General features: G+C 33.1%; 1 pseudogene; it reads right to left on the reverse strand.

Moving 5' to 3' along the window:
- Nucleotides 1-7,608: 7,608 nt before the first annotated feature.
- Nucleotides 7,609-16,454, reverse strand: LOC123816394 (annotated as a pseudogene).
- Between the last annotated feature and the right edge of the window lie 1,864 nt (nucleotides 16,455-18,318).

The following is an 18,318-nucleotide window of genomic DNA, read 5'->3' on the forward strand; positions in this document are numbered from 1 at the left end:
CAATCAATCAATTCTTCACCTATTCAAAATGAACAATGGAGGAAGCGTATGGAGACAGAAGCACCATACTTAGTTTACATATAAACCTGTTGGATTGGCAACATCAAGATGAAGGATAGAGTACACTCTGCAGCCAGAAAGAATATACTTGAGATAATGGATCCACTACTTATTGGCTGTGGTGCTCTCTAAATCTCAGTTTCTATAGGCAGAAGTAGAATATTAGTAGAGCCTACTATGTTAGGCTTCTTGGGAATTAGTGGAGACAATACATGAAAAGTACTTAGCATAACGATTAACCTAGGGAATGCTAGTTATGATTACAGACGTATTTTTTGCTAACTACCTCACTGTGATTGCCTCTTTTCCAGGAATTCCCCCCTTGCACCCAATACCCAGCAGTGGGCCTCAATAGCAATGCTTATAATATTTGACTGTCTATTTAACCATAGCAAGTCAGGAATGGACATGACTCAAACTGGGCTACTTAGATTTGCTCTCCTAAAATTTTGCATTGTGAATTAAGAGCCTTAAAGTGGGATCTGAAAGTGATTTCACTTCAGTGGCAGCAATCAAGAAATGAGTAGGATCAAAGGTGGGAGGTGGAGATGGGTGGGACAGGGGGAGAGTAGGAGGGGCAAATGGGGGCAACTATACTTGAACGACAATAAAAAAAAGAAATGGGATTAAAAAACTCTTGTTGTTCAGATTCCAAAGTTTCAAGTTTCCTAGTTCTTATAGTTCTTATAGCTGATTAATCTCTTCCTTGGATTTCATGGGATACTCTGGATCACTCCAGTAGCTCCCCGCCACCACTAGTTTTATTAAATAAAACAAGCTGCAATTCATTTCTGAAGCTTACAACATTTTTAAACTGTAATTAGTACTAGTCATTGTAATGATAAGAGTGACACCATTACTAGGAGTAATGTAATTACTAGGGGTAGTGCATTCCAAACTCTTTGGCTTCTCATCCAATATGTTACACAATCCGGTTCCACCTCTATGTATTATTTACATCCTTGATGACAGGGTTCAGATTTGAATCTTGCATATATGGCACCATGGTACCCATCTGACATTGCAGAGAGAAGTCACTCTTAAATATTTGTTGAAAATAGAAGACATTATAAAGAAATAGATTAAGTGTATAGGAATATCATGTATGTAGTGAAAAATGAAGTTTTTGGAAAGTACTTTAAAACAAGGCATTTTAATGGGCAATGGTAAAAAAAAGTGTACTTCCAATGGTGCCACAGCGGTGTGGAATAAACATGGATTAATAAATAATTTTCTTTTTCTAAGCTAAATCCTAGTTAACAGAGGTTGAAAGGATAACTGTCTTAAAATTATAATTTTAAAAGACCCTAAAAGTAGATGGGTCATTAACATAAAAACAGTCTTCATAAAAAAAGGTCTTTCTCCACTTGCCAAACAAACACAGGTACCCTTGTCACCTCGGAACACGGTGATGGTCACACATCACAGTGACTCCCTGAAGGGAGTCTTTGACAATGTCAGTCAAATGGTTGCTGAGCGAAGCTCTTGCAAGTTTTTCAATTAAGTTGGCTTTTGATATGTGTAGGTTTATCTAGGAGGTACTGGTTACTTTATGAAGGTTCTGACTTTGGATGCTAGTTAACCAAAAAGTCAAAATAGTATAGATGAAAAGCTGGGAAAACACCTGTGGAGACAATCTTTAAAAAAATCATTATTGCCACAGAAATTAGAAGTTCTGTGTGGAAGTTTGGATATAAATACCCAGCAGATTAGACTACTATCATCCTGCACTTTCTACATGGAACTATCTGGCAGAAAACTAACCTGGCCTTGCTCCTGTGCTATTGTTTAAAAAGGGCCGATATTCTTTTATGGGGAAATGGGAGGAGAACAAGAATGTATTTTAATTTATTTTTATGATAAATATCATTAAATAAAAATTTGAACTATATATTTTTATTTTTAGTTTGATGGTCATAATGCAAGAAAGAGTCATTTAATAAGGGATTGAAATGAACATTTGCTAACAATGAAGTCATTATTTTAATGAAATCTGATCAACTTTCCTGAATAATTTAGGATTCTTTTAAACAACATATTTTAAGGCAGAAAAAAGGAAAGGACCATACGTTTGGCAGAAATGAAAAATGGTTACTATGGCAGCTTGATTTGGACATGGAAAACCTGTTTCAAGCTATTCATAAACCCAACTCTTGCAAACTATTTATTATGTACAATAAATTATATGAAACATATAATGAAAAAATGAGAGTGACTTGTTTTAGAACTTGGAGAGTTAATGAAAACTATTTGAGAAGGAAGGACTGGGTAAGATGTGGATCCTGGTGTTCCCTGCTGAACTAGCTTAATGAATTTTTACCCATACCAAGAGGACCCCCCACTCTTCAAAAGTTGACGCAAATATCACATTCTTTAAGGAAGAAAAAATGTGGAATGTGGCCTAACCACATACAGTGCACCATTTTCACAATTCAAATGCAGTTCATGTAGCCTCTCTTCTGCATGCCTGAGTGGACATTGATCTCTCCTTACATACCCAAGGTGAAACATGGAAATAGGGATGCAGGGAGAGCTGTATTGCCAACCCCCACACTCTGAGATGCTTATTCTATATGAGGGCTTAGAAAAGGCAATATGATTATAGTTTCCAAGTAGAGCATGTATGTTTCTGTGATTCCAGAGAAGTTATCAATTCTGTATCAAAAATATGTATTTCTGCATGCATGACCCAAGATAAAGTCATGATTTCTGATGTTAAAGGAATATAATCTAATTGTCAGCACAAATTTACATTCTCTGATCAAGAATCAGTAGAAGCAATATGAAATCAAGTATTCATTAGTTTAATAGGGATAATAAATGACATGGAAACTTATAAAGTAAACTTATAAATTGAGCAAATAAATCTGGGTGGGAATAGGATAGGTGACATATTTTTCAGATTATTTCAAAAATCTGAAGGTTTGTGATTTGTGGAATGGAAACAATGTGAAAGAGCGGCGAGAAATAGGGAGACAGAGGTTTTAAAGTAGAGGTCCTGTGGGCAGGTCAGTGTGTGCTAATGAGTCAGTGCTTAGTATGTGTTCAAGTGTTATCTTACAAAAGAGAGGTAAAGAGTTCAACCTGTGTGCAAAAAGCTATTCAAGAAATGTGGGTGGTAAGAAAAGGAAAGTAAATTTCTATAGTGCACTTAAATAATCTGTGAAGTAGTCAAAATAAACTCTCTCTTTATAAGCAAGGATAAACAGAGCTGTGTGCATGAAGGCAGACCACCTGGGTTCAAATACAAGCTCTACATTTACAAATTGTGTCACTCTCTGTGCCTTAATTTCTTCATATATAAAATGGGTATGAATAATGCAAAATCCATTATCACAGGGATTAAATAAGTTTATATTTGTAAAGGAACTTAGAATAGTACCTAGCACAAAGTAAGCATTTTATCAGTGATTATTTAAATTTTTAATGAAATTATTTGCCTAATTTCTAATGTACTGCAATATCTCTCATTGACAAAATTGTAAAATTAATTTCCTTTTATATGAACTTAATTTTAATAGCTGTATTCAAGTACAATTTTAATAGCTGTATCAAGGCATAACTGGCATACAATAAGCTGCACATATTTAAAGTGTAAAATGTGGCTGATATATGCATATATATGTATGTATATATATGTTTATATACATGTATATCTGTGAAACCATCTCCACAAAGATAGTGAACATACCTCACATCCTCCAAAGTTTCCTCTTGCCCTGATGTAATCCATCACATCCAGCTCTTTTCCCCACCCCGTTATACATCAGTTTGCATTTTCTACAATCTTATGTAAATGGAGTCACACAGTATCTATTCTTTCGGTGGAGTTGGTGGCCTGGCCTCTTTTGTGCAGCACAGTGTGTTGATATTAATCCATGTGTTTTGCATGCATTAGTAGTTTATTCATTTTTATTGCTGAGTAACATTTTTCTGCAGTACAACTAGTACTGATACAGCAGTATTTGTATATATCTATTCACTTGTTGATGCACATTTGTGTTGTTTCCAACTTTTAGCTATTACAAATAAAACTGCTATGAACAGCGATATATAAGTTTTATATGGCCACATGCTTTTATTTGTCTTGAGTACATACACACAAGTAGAATGGCTATGTCATATATTAGTATAGTTAACTTTTTAAGAAACTATCAAACTGTTCTCCAAATTTTAGCATTTTATGTTCCCACCAGCAGTGTTCTACTTTTTACATGCTTGCTGACACCTGGAAGATCAATGCTTTCAGTTTAGACGTTCTAAAAGGTGTGTGGATTTATATTCTTTTGATTCTGATTTTCATTACCCTAATGATTAATCATGTTGGGCATGGCTTCATAAGCATATTTGCCATCCATATATCTTCCTTGGTGAAATATCTATCTAAATCTTGCTCACATTTTACTGTACTGTTTGAGTTTCATTTTCTCTCATTCTGTGTCTTGCTCTTCATTCTATCTTTCAAATAGAAGCATTTTTAATTTGATTAAGTTCAATTTATTTTTTTTTATTTTATGGATTATGCATGTAATACAGCTAAGAAATCTTTGCAAAACCCAACAGCACAAAGATTTTCTACCATGGTTTTTTTCTAAAACTTTTACAGTTTTAGACCTTATATTAAGTCTACAGCCCATTTTTATTTAATGTTACCATAGAGTGAGGAACAGGTTGAAATACTTTTTTGACATATAGATATCTAATTATTTTGATTCTAGTTTTTAAAAAGGCTATCTTTTCTCCACTGAATTATCTTTCACTTTTGTCAAAAATTGATTGACCATATATGTGTGGGTCTATTTCTGAATTTTATTCTAGTCCATTGATATATTTATCTATTTCTTGACTATTACAGCTTTATTAAAAATCTTGAAATCAGGTAATATAAGTCCCCCAACTTTATTCTTCTTCAGAGTTGTGCTAACTTCTCAAGGTACATTGCATTTCCAAATGAATTTTAGAATTTGCTCGGTTTTTTTCAATGTTAAAATTTTTCCTAGAATTCTGATTGCGATTGTATTTTATCTTAAGGTTCATTTGAGGGATAATAGATATCTTAATAATATTGAGTATCCTGATCCATCAATCTATATTTCTTCATTTATTTATATAGTCTTCAACAATTTGTTCTAGTTTTCAATATGTGGATCATTTAAATATATATGTATATATTCATGTATAAATATATGTATTTATATATGTAATTAATATTTTATGCTTTTCTAAATGATTTTGACTTCTAGTTCCAAGTGCTTGATGTTAGCATATAAAAATACTCTAATTTTTGTTTGTTGATCTTATATTCTGCAAATTCACTAAATTACCTCATGCTTCCACAGATATTATATACAGACAATTGAGTCATATGTGAATAAGGCAGGTCTTGCTGTTTCCTAAATATTCCTTTTTTTCTTATTTTTGACATCAAGAGCCTCTAGTACAATTTTGAATAGAAATAATGATAGTATATATTATTTCTTGTTCTTATCTTATGGGGAAATCATTAGTCCTTCACCATTAGATTGATTATGATGTTAGATGTGGGTTTTCATAGATGCCACTTAATGATTTGAGTAAGTTGCTACATGTTCCTAATTTTCAGATAATTTTTATTAGAAATAGATGTTGGATTTTATTTAGTTGGATTTTGTTTCTACTGAGATGATTATATAATTTTTTATTTTTAGTTTGCTAATATAGTGAATTACACTGATTGATTTTTCAAATGTTAAATTAATCTCATATCTCCAGTATAAACCTCACTTGGTCACAATGTATTTACTTTTTATATTTTGTTGGACTGAACTGGCCAAAGTTTGTAAAGAAATTTTGAATCTGTGTTTACGAGAAATATTGGACTGTAGTTGGTTTTTCTGTTCGTTTGTTGTTTTGTGCCCCTGATATTTGGTTAGTATCACAGTAATGCTGGCTTCACCAAATGAGTTAGGAAGTATTTTCTTCTGTTCAGTTCCTAAAAGAGTTTGTATTAAATCATTGTTATTTTTTTTTCTTAAATGCTCCGGTGAAGCTCTCTGGACCTATAGCTTTCATCGTGGAAATGTTTTAACTACATTATAATTTATTTATTTGCATAGGGCCATTCAGGTTATCTATTTGTTTTTGAGTGAGCTTTCATAGTTCGTGACTTGGAAAAAATGTAACTATTTCATCTAAATTGTCAGATATTTTTTATACTAAGCTATCATAATATTCCTTTAGGGTCCTTTTATTATCTATGGAATCTGCAGTGATATCACCTCTCTCATTCATAATATTACTAATTTTCATCTTCTCATTTTTTCTTTTTCTGATTACCTAGTTAGATGTCCATCAACTTTAGTGATCTGTTCAAACAAAGAGCTTTCATTGATTATATTTATTGAAGAAATTTTATTTCTGCTCTGATTTTAATTATTTTCCTTATTCTGTTTACTTTTGTTTAATTTGCTTTTCGTTTCTAGTTTCTTAAGTTGAGGTTACTGATTTAGACCTTTATTTCTAATGTAGGCATTAAGTAACATACTTTTCCTTCTAAGCATGACTTTCAATTCATCCCATAAATTTTGATATATTATGTTTTCATGTTCATTGATTTCAAAACACTTTCTAATTTCCATTTTGATTTTTATTTAACTCATGAGTTATTTAGAATTCTGTTAATTAATTCAAAATATTTTGGGGACTTTCCAGAGATGTTTCTGCTTTTGACTTTTATTTACATTTCATTGTAATTACATTGTCATCAGAAAATATGCTTTGAATTTTTCAAGTTTATTGAGGCCTTTTTATTGCCTAAAACATAACTAATCTTTGTAAATATCTTCTGTATCTTAGGAAAAATATAGTTCATATTTTGTTGGTTTTGGACAAGTCAACTAGGTCTAGAAGGTTGATGTGTTGTTCAAATACATAATCTTCATTGAATTCTCCTTACTTGTTTTTCAATTACTGAGAGAGAATTATTAAAATTTCTATTTATAATTATATATTTGTCTATTTTTCCTTTCAGTACTATCTATCATGTGTTATGTGTTTTGGAGTTCTGTTTTTAAATGTATAAACATTTAGGATCATTATGTCCTCTTGATTATTTCAATGTACTACTTTATTCATAGTAATGTTCTTTACAGTCTGCTTTGTCTGATATTAATATGATTGCTCCAAATTTCTTTTGATTAGTACTAGTACAGCATACATGCCTTTTTTCAATCCTTTACTTTTCATTTGTCTTTTAACATTCAAAATATGTTTCTTGTAGGCACAAGGTTTTGCTCTTTTATCCAAGTTGGAGCTTCTAATCTAAACTATTTACCTTTAATGTACTTGTTGATATTGGGTTAAAAATTATCATCTTTCTACTAGTTTCTAATTATCCTATGTTCTTTTTTTCTTTAAGAAAATTAATTGTACCTCTAGAGTCAAATAAGGAAATGGTATGTTTGTACAATTCATACTTATGGATCCTCATACCACATTCTTTTTAATATAGGTTTGTCAATGAAACATTATTCCTAGATTTTCAAAATCCAGCCAACACGGATACCTCTGCTACTCTGTTTTGGTCTTCATAGTTGCTTCTTCCCTCAGACGAGCTTTCTTTTCTAAGTTCAGGCTCGTTCAAGACCCATGTATTTTGGCAGCCTCCCTGCTCTCAATCACCACCCAGATGCACCCTGCCACTGTCAGGGCAGTCATTACATGTTGATCTCCACCTGGATCTTGTTCTTTGCAGCATCGAGCCTCTCAAACGAGACAGTCTCTGGGATTTCATCTTCCTATTTGAAGCCACCTGACCATATCAGGATCTTCCTCTCCCAGTCCATACGTTTATGTAATGGTACTCCTTGGCTGTAAGTGTGGGATGGAGCTTTTGGACTTTCCTGTGGTTTGGTGCAAAATCCAATTATTCTCTTCAAGTCAGAGTTTCTGGTAAGCCTTAGAAATGGGGAAGCATGTCTTTCACATAACCTAAAACAATTTCCAACTGCCAGGTGCTTGTTGTGGAGCCTCCCCAGGGCCGCCTTCTCTGCCAAACCGCACAGTGCCTCGGGACAGGCAGTGGCGTGGGAGGACTCAACATCACCGAGGGCCGCAAAGGGAAAGACGTAGTCCGAATCATCCTATGTTCTTTATTTTTCCTTGTTAAATTTGCCTTCTTTCTAGTCATTAAGTATTTTCACTTGTCATTTATAATCTTTTTTGCATTATTTTAATAGTTTATAGTATTCATTATCTACTTGTCACAGTCTATTTTCAAATGATATGCTACTTCATGCATAAAACTTACACTATTCATTAATTTATCATCATGAAGATTATGTGCTATTATTTGCTTACATTTTGCTTCTACATGTGTTATAGACTTCACAAAATATTATTTTTTCTTTAAGTAGACAAGTCTTTTAAAGGATTTAAATTATAAGAAAACATATTTTATATATACAGTTATTATTACATAAGTTCTTCAGTCCTGGACATACATTTTCTTCTGGAATAGTGTTGCTTTTGCTTGAAGAACTTCCTTTAAAATTTATTATAGTGCAGGTGAGCCAAGAATAATTTCTTTGTATTTTTATATGTCTTCAAAGTCTTGATTTTGCTTCATTTTTGAAAGATATTTTACCTGGGTATAAAATTCTAGGTTGACTTTTTATCTGGCAATACTTTAGAGATGTTGCTATTTTTGATGTGCATCAGAAGTTTTCAGAAATCTTATTTTTATTCTTCTGCGTGTAATGTTTTTCTTTTATGGCACTTAAAATTTTGTATGTATTACTGGTTTTAAGCAATTTGAAGTGTTGGTGTCTTTTTTTCAAATTTGTTATTCTTGGGGTTCATTGAATTTCTTGCATTTTTTTGTTTTAGATGTTTAAGTAAATTTGAAAATATTTCAGCCATTATTTCATCAAGTATTTTTTCTTATCCCTTCTACCTTCCTTTCTCCCCTCCTTTGAAATTTCAGTTTCATGTATGTTAGACTGTCTAAATAATCCTACAGCTATTTTTTGTTTTCATTTTTTAGTTTCTTTTTTCTCTGAGTTTTTTTTAATAGTTTCTTTTTCTACAGCTGTTAGTTCTTATCTTTTCTTCTGAAACATCAAATTTCTATTAAACCAATCCAGTGTTGTTGTTGTTTTTCATCAAAGCATTAAAGTTTCTGCCCAAGTTCTATTTGGGTTTTCCATATATCTTCTTCCTCTCTACTTAACATGTTCTATTTCCCTCCAAGCTTCTTGAACACATAGAATATAATTGTAATAACAGTTTTAATAGCCTTATTTTATTAATTGCATCATTTGTGTTATTTCTTAATTAATTTTTCTTCTGTTTAGACCTTGTGTTTTTCTGCTTCTTAGCATGCCTGCTAATGTTTTACTGTGTGGCAGACATTACAAGTTTTGCCTTTTCAGGCAAAACTTGTTTTTTCACACATTGAAAGTTTTTCACAAAACTTTGTTTTTTCACACATTGACACTGGTCAGTTCTCAGCCAAACACAGGGCAGAACCCTCTAGACATCTCTGACAATTCCTTTCAATGAAGATCTTTTCTCTCTATTGTCTTCTCTGGAAACCCCTGCTTCCTTGGCTTCTCTAAAACTCTGGTTGTCTGTCCTCAACTCACAGAGCTCACTGGGCATAGTCTAGGTTTGCCCTTTCTGTGTCACCACCTGGAAACTCCCCAGATAGTAAGTCAGGGCAGATGTATTATTCATCTTGTTAATTAGTCAAGAATCTTTGTCTTTCATTACTGATGACAAATATCTTGAACACTTTTATTTCATATATTTCATTCAATTTTTTAGATGTTTGCATAGAAGGGTAACTGATTTCTGTTACTCATTCTTGGCTAAAGTAACAGCTTATTTGAAAATTTATCCTTCTTTCTATTTCCTCAATTTAACTTACTATTGCTCATTTTTTTATCTTTTTTCTTTCTTTGATATTTTATGGACAGTGGGCTGTGGGCTATGCTTTAATATGTAGAGACTATACTCACATCTTTCCATCTGTTTAACAACTAACTTCATGAAAGTCATCATCAGTGTCTCTCCTGGGTTATTGTGATAGCTTTATGACTGTTCTCCCTGATCTGTCCCCTATCAATCTATAACCTATTCTCAATCCAGTAACCAGCATGATACCTTTAATAGTTTTGGCAAAAAAAAAATACCATTCTTTTGATAAGAACTCTGCAATGTCTCCCCAGTTTACCCATACCTAAGAAAGTTAATATCTTAAAATGACCTAAGGCACTGTGTCATCTTGATTCTGCTATCCCTTTAGCATCCTCTCTAACTGCTCTCCCTGTGGGTTGCTCCCTATGGTCAACAGGTCTCTTGGCTGGTCTTTGAGGCACTCAGACACACTGTGCCTTGAGTTCTTTGCATCTGCTTTTTTTTCTGCTTGTAAGGCTATTACCTTAAAAATCTGAAAGGCTTGATCCCTTGTCAACTTCAGTATTTTCTCAAGTGTGTCATCTTCCCTTTTTAAAGTTGTACCTTAACATCACCCACCACATCAACCCACACACTTTTAATACTATTTTGTTCTTGATTTTTATCCTTAACCCTTATCACCATCTGACATAATTACTCTGGTCCAGTCTCTGAGATTCCTTGCTATTCCCTGAACACAACAGATACCTTCTGGCTTCCTTTTATATTTACTATTCTCTCTTCTTGAAAGAGTCTTCTGGCAAAATATAGTTATGGTTATCTTTTTTTAAGCCTATCTTCAAATGTTATCCTTTCCATGGGGTCTTCATTAATTATTGTATTTAAAATTGAACCTCTCCTTTTCCATTCTGGTTTTATATATCCCCTTTCCTCTTTGTTTTTCTTAAGAGGAGTTAGAAAATGCTGCATTATGCATTTAATATCTATGTACTTTATTTTCCATGTCTCCTACTAAAATGAAAGCTATATGTAGGCAGATACTTTTATTTCTTTTTTTCACTGTTTTATCTTCAGAAATGAGAAATATTTTTGGTAGGTCCTTATTAACTACAGTGATTAAATTTCAAAAACAATCATTTTGTAATTGATCAAGTTGATAATCTTAAAGAGAATATTCAGACTGATTTAAAATATTTTCTACATTATGTATAGACTTCAAAATATCCAAGTTGCATTTTTCCCTACAGAACTCTATTTTATGGAGATAGAAATATTCTTATATAATTAGAATATAAGAAGTAACTAGTATATCTAAGCACTTAATAATATGAAGTCTATAGAATAAAGCTGAGAGTTCCAGATGCCTTACACCCAAAACCCCTCATTCATCTTAATTTGCATATAAACCTTTGCACCCCAAGCCCAGACCCAAAGCAGAACAGAAGTTTCAATATAGTCAAGAAAAATGGTTTTTTATTAGTAGGCACCCTGATGGGGACAGGAACTAACACTAGTTTATTTTTCAACATACATAAAAGCCATTATTAATCCTTATTACATCTTTGTTAAGTGCATTACTGTGATCATTTTACAGATGAAGACACTGAGGTTAAAAGAGTAATTGGCTCCCAGATAAAGAGCTGGGACTTGAACACAACTTCCTCTTCCTCCCCAGCCCACTTCTTTCTACCTACCCTGTGCTGCTTCACTGGCAACAGTGGGAGTGGCCACTGAGTGTCTGCCAGTAAGGGAGGAATGTAACCTGACACTAATATTCAAAAAGACTAATAGGACCACAGGCCATCCTGCATCCAACAATCAGTGTTGAGGACACCATCTCTGGATAGCATAGCACAGTCATTAATGTTAATAATGATAAAACTAAGTCATCAAAAAAAGATTAATTACATTCCATCCACTCTGTTTAAGAAGGCAGGGAAGTGTGAAATACATTTTAGAAAGATTTCCATCAAAAATGATTAAAATTTTCAGCTATCCTGAATGATTCATTCCCTGGGGTTTCTACATAGCCAAATATGTAGATGAAAAAGCACAAATATTGCCCATTTCCCATGAAGCAAAACAAACAAGCAAACCACACACACACAAAAGGTGCAGAAAGGACTCAATTAAATTGAGAATTTGATATTGTTATAGTAATGCCAAGGTGTATACACTGGTAGGCATCCATTTTTTATATCTTATACATATTTTCATTGGGCAGGTAACAATCAAATGGTTTACTTGTCAGAAAAGTTTTAATTATTTTGATTATTTCTTCTGTTGCACAGTCTTTTAGGATGGGGCAGATGTACTCCCTAGGTTCCTGAGCAAAGAATTGGAATGCTTGCATTAGCTGTACCCACATCTCCCTCAAAAGCTTAACTTATTTAAAATATATAAAGAAGGTTTTTTTAATACTGTGAAAGTGAAGCTGAATGCCACTTAGTGTTTATTTTGTTACATGAAAACAAGAAACAAATGTACTCCTCACCTCAGCCTAGTACCTGAGCTATCTGGTAAATAGTCAATAAACATTGGTTAAAAGAATTTTTGCTGCCAATAAGAAGAATAATAATTAAATGAATTGTATTAAACTATGGTGTATCTAGATGATAGAATGATGTACACTTATTTCAAATAATGATCTTAAGATGCTGACATAGATATTTATTCACCCTGTAGCCTCGTCTCCTAGAAAAATTCTTGGCATTTAATAAACATTAAATAAATATTGGTTGAAAGAATGCATGAATTAATGAAACATAAAATTAATGAACAAGAAGTAAAATTTTGATTATTGATATAATATAACTAAGATGCATTATAACTTGGGGGAGAGGTATACGCATATGACTGAATCAAGAAATAGTCTGCAATGCTAAACAGTAAATTATCACCAGTAGTTACTCTGATAAATGCAGGGAGATTTACAAGAAACTCTTACTTTTTCTTTCATATATTATTTAAATGTTCACAACACACACACATATATAATACTTTTGTCCTGAAAATAATTTATGCGAAAGCTATCACAAAAATGATTTATTACATCAAACAGTCTGGAACTTAAGAGTTCACTATAGAAATAAAAAAATTAGGTGATATCAACTTCCTGCAATATAGAACATTGAATGGAGTAAATGCTGATGAAACCAAACACAATCTCTCAGTATTGAAAAGCCTTAACTGGGCAAAGAGTGAAGAAGTGTGTAAAATTATTAAAAAACACTATCTAAAATATTTACAGAATCAGGGGTGGATGGAAGTAACTGCTCCATAGGTGGGAGTCTTTCTTTGAAACGGGGTAGAGGTGCTGGTTGCACAACATTATGAATGTGCTAGAATCATTCTCTTTAAAATGACTAATTTTATGTCATGTGAATTTCACCTCAGAAAAAACAAGTGTGTGTACACCAGATGAAAATAAAACAAAGATGTGTAAAGTCCTGGAAAGTCATCCAGGCCAAATATGGGGAGACTTTTAACTAGAATTAATTTCCAAAAAGGGACAAAGATTGGTTCTAATCACTGATGCCCAAACTTTATAAAAATAAATCCTAGCATCTATTTCTATTAAGGAATTTTTTAATTAATATTACCTTCCAGACAGGTAACAGAGGAAAACCAATCAAATGCTGATCTGAGAAAGGGTCGATCATTGTCAGCAATGTAGACCACAGGATGCATGTTTGGCAATGAGGTCCTCACTAGCAGAGGCCACATGTACTTCATCTTTGTGTCCTCAGCACCTGGTATAGTGTCTGCCATAGTAAATGATAAATATTGGTTAAATGATAGTTTAACAAAGGGAATAATGCTGGGATAAAATGGCCCCTGGGTCAAGTTTGATGTTGATTAGTGGAGAACTGAACTCAGGAGCCCACATTTCTATCTCCAAATGAGGCAAACAAAAAGAGTTCTGTTTTGGATGTAATTAGTATTTTATCTTCGGACATTTAGATTATTTCTATTTTTTCTTTCATAATATGCGTACACTGAAAATGCTTGCACGTGGTTCATTGGCTTACATCTATATCTTTAGGTTAGATATTCAGATATGGAGATATGTTTCAAACCTATGAACATTTGCAGATATTTTATACCTATTTTCAAAGTGCCTCACAGAAAGATTGCACCAAATTATGCTTCCATCAATCATGCACTAGAGTTCCTCTCTTGGTGCACACTGCCAAGCATGACTATTAACAATAAAAACAAAACAGAAAACTTTCCCACCAAATTTAATGGGCAAAAATTTGAAATCTTTTTTTCTTGTTCTCCTTTGGTTACTGGTGAAGTTGAAGATGTTAGCAAATCCATAATGCTCATTTGTATTTCCTCTTTTAATGTGCTGGGTTTTACTTTTACAGCTGAACATTTCCTTACCTAAGGCACAATTGGTAGTACAACCATTGTTTTGTTTTTGTAACTGTTCAGTCATTCACAGTAAGCTAGGACGTTACCTATGTGCTGTAACATGTAAATCATAATTGCAAGGATATACTGTGAAGGTTGAAGTAGGCAGGCTTTTATTTCTATCCTTGCATACACGTCTCATTTAATTTTATGGTTGAGTTAATTGGCACCACACCTCTTGTATGATATTATGCATTATCCTTTACTTATGTAAAATAAAATCCCTTATACATTATTAAAGAGTAAGTGCAATAATATAAAATAGCCTATACATTTTAAAAATCTTGTCACTGAATTATGTAAATCCATGTCTATGTAAACAACCTTTAAAAGTAATTTAAAAAATAAACACTCTGCCACTCTGTTTAGTGTTTGGTTAAACACTAAACCAAAAGTTTAATCTTCAAAATTTTTCCTGGTGATTTTTGGGAAAAAAGTGAATTGGGAAGGCAAATATTTTAAAAAAGAGGATACAATCACCAAGTTATTTTAATATTTATTAAAAATTTTTTTAAAATGTGGCATTATGTGGTATTTACAGAGCTATAAAATGGTAACTTTTTTCTGAAGAAAAATAATATGACAATAAATATGAATGACTTTTTCAAGAGCATCGAAAGACATTGTACAATAACAAATATACATTTTCTACTAACTGTGCCAAAATATTGTTTTTATTAAACCAAAAATTTTTAGTATGAAAGAAATAGTTCCAGGTAACTTTATTTTTATATTAAAACAAAACTTCAAATTGACAGTTTCTTCAACTTCTATGATCATCAAAATATGCTCCACAGATTACTTATATAATCATGTCTTTCCTAATGTGATATCTGTTTCCACTTAACATCTCTGGGGTGCCTTGAAACTACATCTCCTGTCCGTGTAGCTGCAAACAGGTTATCATTGGTGCCTGGTTTATGAACATGAGCCCATTCTACAAGGCACTGTCCAGTCATAAACTTCTGAATTTCACATAGTGTGTTTTCCCTCAAGCTTTTTTTCTATAAAATAAAGCATTTGTTAAAATAATTAATATAAATACATTGCTACATTTTTAACATTTTCATAGTTTATTAAAGTAGGACACAATCTTAGAGCAAGATTTCAATAAACATAGCTCTCTAGATGCTATAACTTTGGCGATAAACTTTACCCTAGTCTACTTTATTTAATCCTACTTTGTTTGTTTTACAAAACAAACTTCTTCCTTTCATTGTGATGCTTCAGATGGTGAAAATGTGGACTGTGCTCAGTTTCCTGGCAGTATCACTAGTCTTAATAGCTTGAATCCTCTGCTATGAGATTGTGCCTTCCTCTACCATTGGTATTCAGATCTCGCTACCTAGTGTTTCTACTTGCTTGTACAAAGGAAAAATTGCTTTCTCTTCAATTATTTTCTTTCTCTGATTTTCACTGTAAACTTACAAATGGCAAAAGAAATATCACAGCAACTTAAAAATAGTTCCCACAAATCGTGTTTTCCAACATTATTGTTTCTTTGCCATTAGTTCGTGTATCAAAATGTATAGTCTGTGATTCAAAATGTGCAAAAATAAATGTTGCTATTCATTTGTCATGACTAATCCAAAACGTTCAAGGCCTTAAAACCAATGGGTATCAGGGAATACAAACTTGAACTTGGTATCTCAGACTTGTGAATTTAAACAAAATCTTTTGAGTAAATATTCAGTTAATTCAAAGTCTAGCTTCTTCTTAGTGATATTGCTCTCCTTTTCTTATTTCTCAAGATGGTATCTAGATTCAAGAAAAAGCTTCTGTATCCTCCTTGTGAAGAGGAAGGAGATCTGCGTGCTGCCCTTCATATCTTTTACCTTTGCTGATTAATGATGTGACAAAGCTAACCTGATTTCTATTCAGTCATGAGGCATCTGACACCAGTGCTTTTTTGGGGAGTAGGGGTGAATGGGCACAGTGTCATTGCTGAAATTTATGTCTGGTGAATTTCAAGGAAATATCTAGCTCAATTTTCCCTGGTCTATCAGCCCCATTTCAGCTTTTACTGATTCTGCAGAATCTTTGGTCAGCTTCCTCTCATCTGCTCCTAACCTCACCATGGTGGCCTCACTGAAAGTACATTGCTTCTCAATTCAACTACAGTAGTCCCTCCTTATCCATGGTTTTACTTTCTGTGGCTTCAGCTACCCACAGTCAACCAAGGACTGTAAATATTATAGGGAATGTTCTAGGTATACATAATTTGCATGTTTTAAATTATGTGCCATCTTTAGTAGTGTGATGAATCGCTTGCTATCTCTCTCTGTCCTGCCCAGGGCATGCATCATGCCCTTGTCCAATGTGTCTCTGCAGTGTATCTCCCCACTGGATACTCACTCGCTTAGTAGCCATCTTTGTTTTCAGATAGTTTATGAGAGAGAGACCACACTTACAGAATATTTATTACAGAATCTTGTTGTAATTATTCTATTTTATTATTAGTTATTATTGTTAATTGCTAACTATACCTAATTTATAAATTAAACAAAAGATAGATTGTATAGGGTTTGATACCATCAGTGGTTTCAGCCATCCACTGAGGGTCTTGGAATGTACTCCCTGCAGATAAGCTGGAACTACTGTACCTCTTGAGCTTCCTAGATTTATAAAGCAACCTTCTAGATCACTTCAACACTACCACCTCCCTGTGCCTCGGTAAGCCATGAAGCTCTTTCTCCTTTATTAAGGTTACTAGATGTTGATGTGAACCACCCGTGAAGGTTCTTCTCAGGACTTCTCCCTCAGTTGGGCCAGGGAGAGTGGTGTGGGGAAAATGGAGACAACTTTAGTTGAACTACAATAAAAAAAATAAATAAATGAGAAAATCTAAGTCTAAAAAAAAATCCCAAAACTTCTAGGTCAGCAACTTCTAAACAACATCCTGGAAACCTTTCAGTGGCATCGTGTGGTCATCACCATGCTGACCTGAAATATTTTCTCCAGATGTTCATACTTTTTCTGAGCTATACCTGCAACATCAAGAATTGAAAATTTTTTCAAGCCTTCCCTTCCACCTCTTACATCTTCCTGATGGGATAGCCAGGACTTGGGACCTCCTGCCCTTGAATTCTCTCAGAGCCACTGCTAGGACTACATTTTTACTTTCTTTTGAATGAAATTGAGCTTTCCCTACATCAAATTATTGATTTTCCTTTCTATTCTAGAGCATATTTTTTAAACCTCTAGGGCTTAACTTGTATATATAAGTAACTCTTGGAATTTACAAACCCCCCTTTCTTCTGCCACAAATCCTGATTCACAGGACTTTGGTCTCACTACCAAAAACAAAAACAAAAACAAAAATTCTTTAAACACTGATTCTTTTTTCTCTTTGTATTTCTGCTTTGATAATCAAAATCCTGTTTTAGATAATGGATGCCTCTAGCTGAATAGGGAAAGGGTCAATTAATTTATTTCAAAAAGTTTTATCCTTGTTATAGTTGAAATTGATGATATTGATAAATTACTTTTATCTTCCAGTTGTTTTCAAATTCATTTCTTAGAAGAACCGTTCCCTTTCTCCAGAACCTACTTTTAAAAACATAGTGTTTTTAAACAAAGATATACCATAGTTTATCTTCAGATATTCAATAGCTTCCATGTAGCACTGACAATAAATATTTCAATAAATTTTTTTAAAATTTCAATCCAATTCAATAAGCATCAGTTAATACTTTTTAAACAGCCTGTACCTCTGCACTACATAGGAAGAAAAGTTTACAAAAGAAAAAGTCATGATCAAAACTTTTAAAATATAAGGAACGAGATGCACACATGAAATAATCAGAATACAATGTAAGAGTTAGAATGATTGTGTTAATTTGAGTGTGTACTGTTTGTGATAGAAACTTACTAGATATTTATTGTTCTTCATTATACATCTATAGGTTAACTGAGAAACTGCAATAATGTGACTTAGGAGGA

This window comes from Phyllostomus hastatus, unplaced genomic scaffold, assembly GCF_019186645.2.
Source record: "Phyllostomus hastatus isolate PE091 unplaced genomic scaffold, TTU_PhHast_1.1 phas_contig_209, whole genome shotgun sequence".
NCBI classification, from domain to species: Eukaryota; Metazoa; Chordata; class Mammalia; order Chiroptera; family Phyllostomidae; genus Phyllostomus; species Phyllostomus hastatus.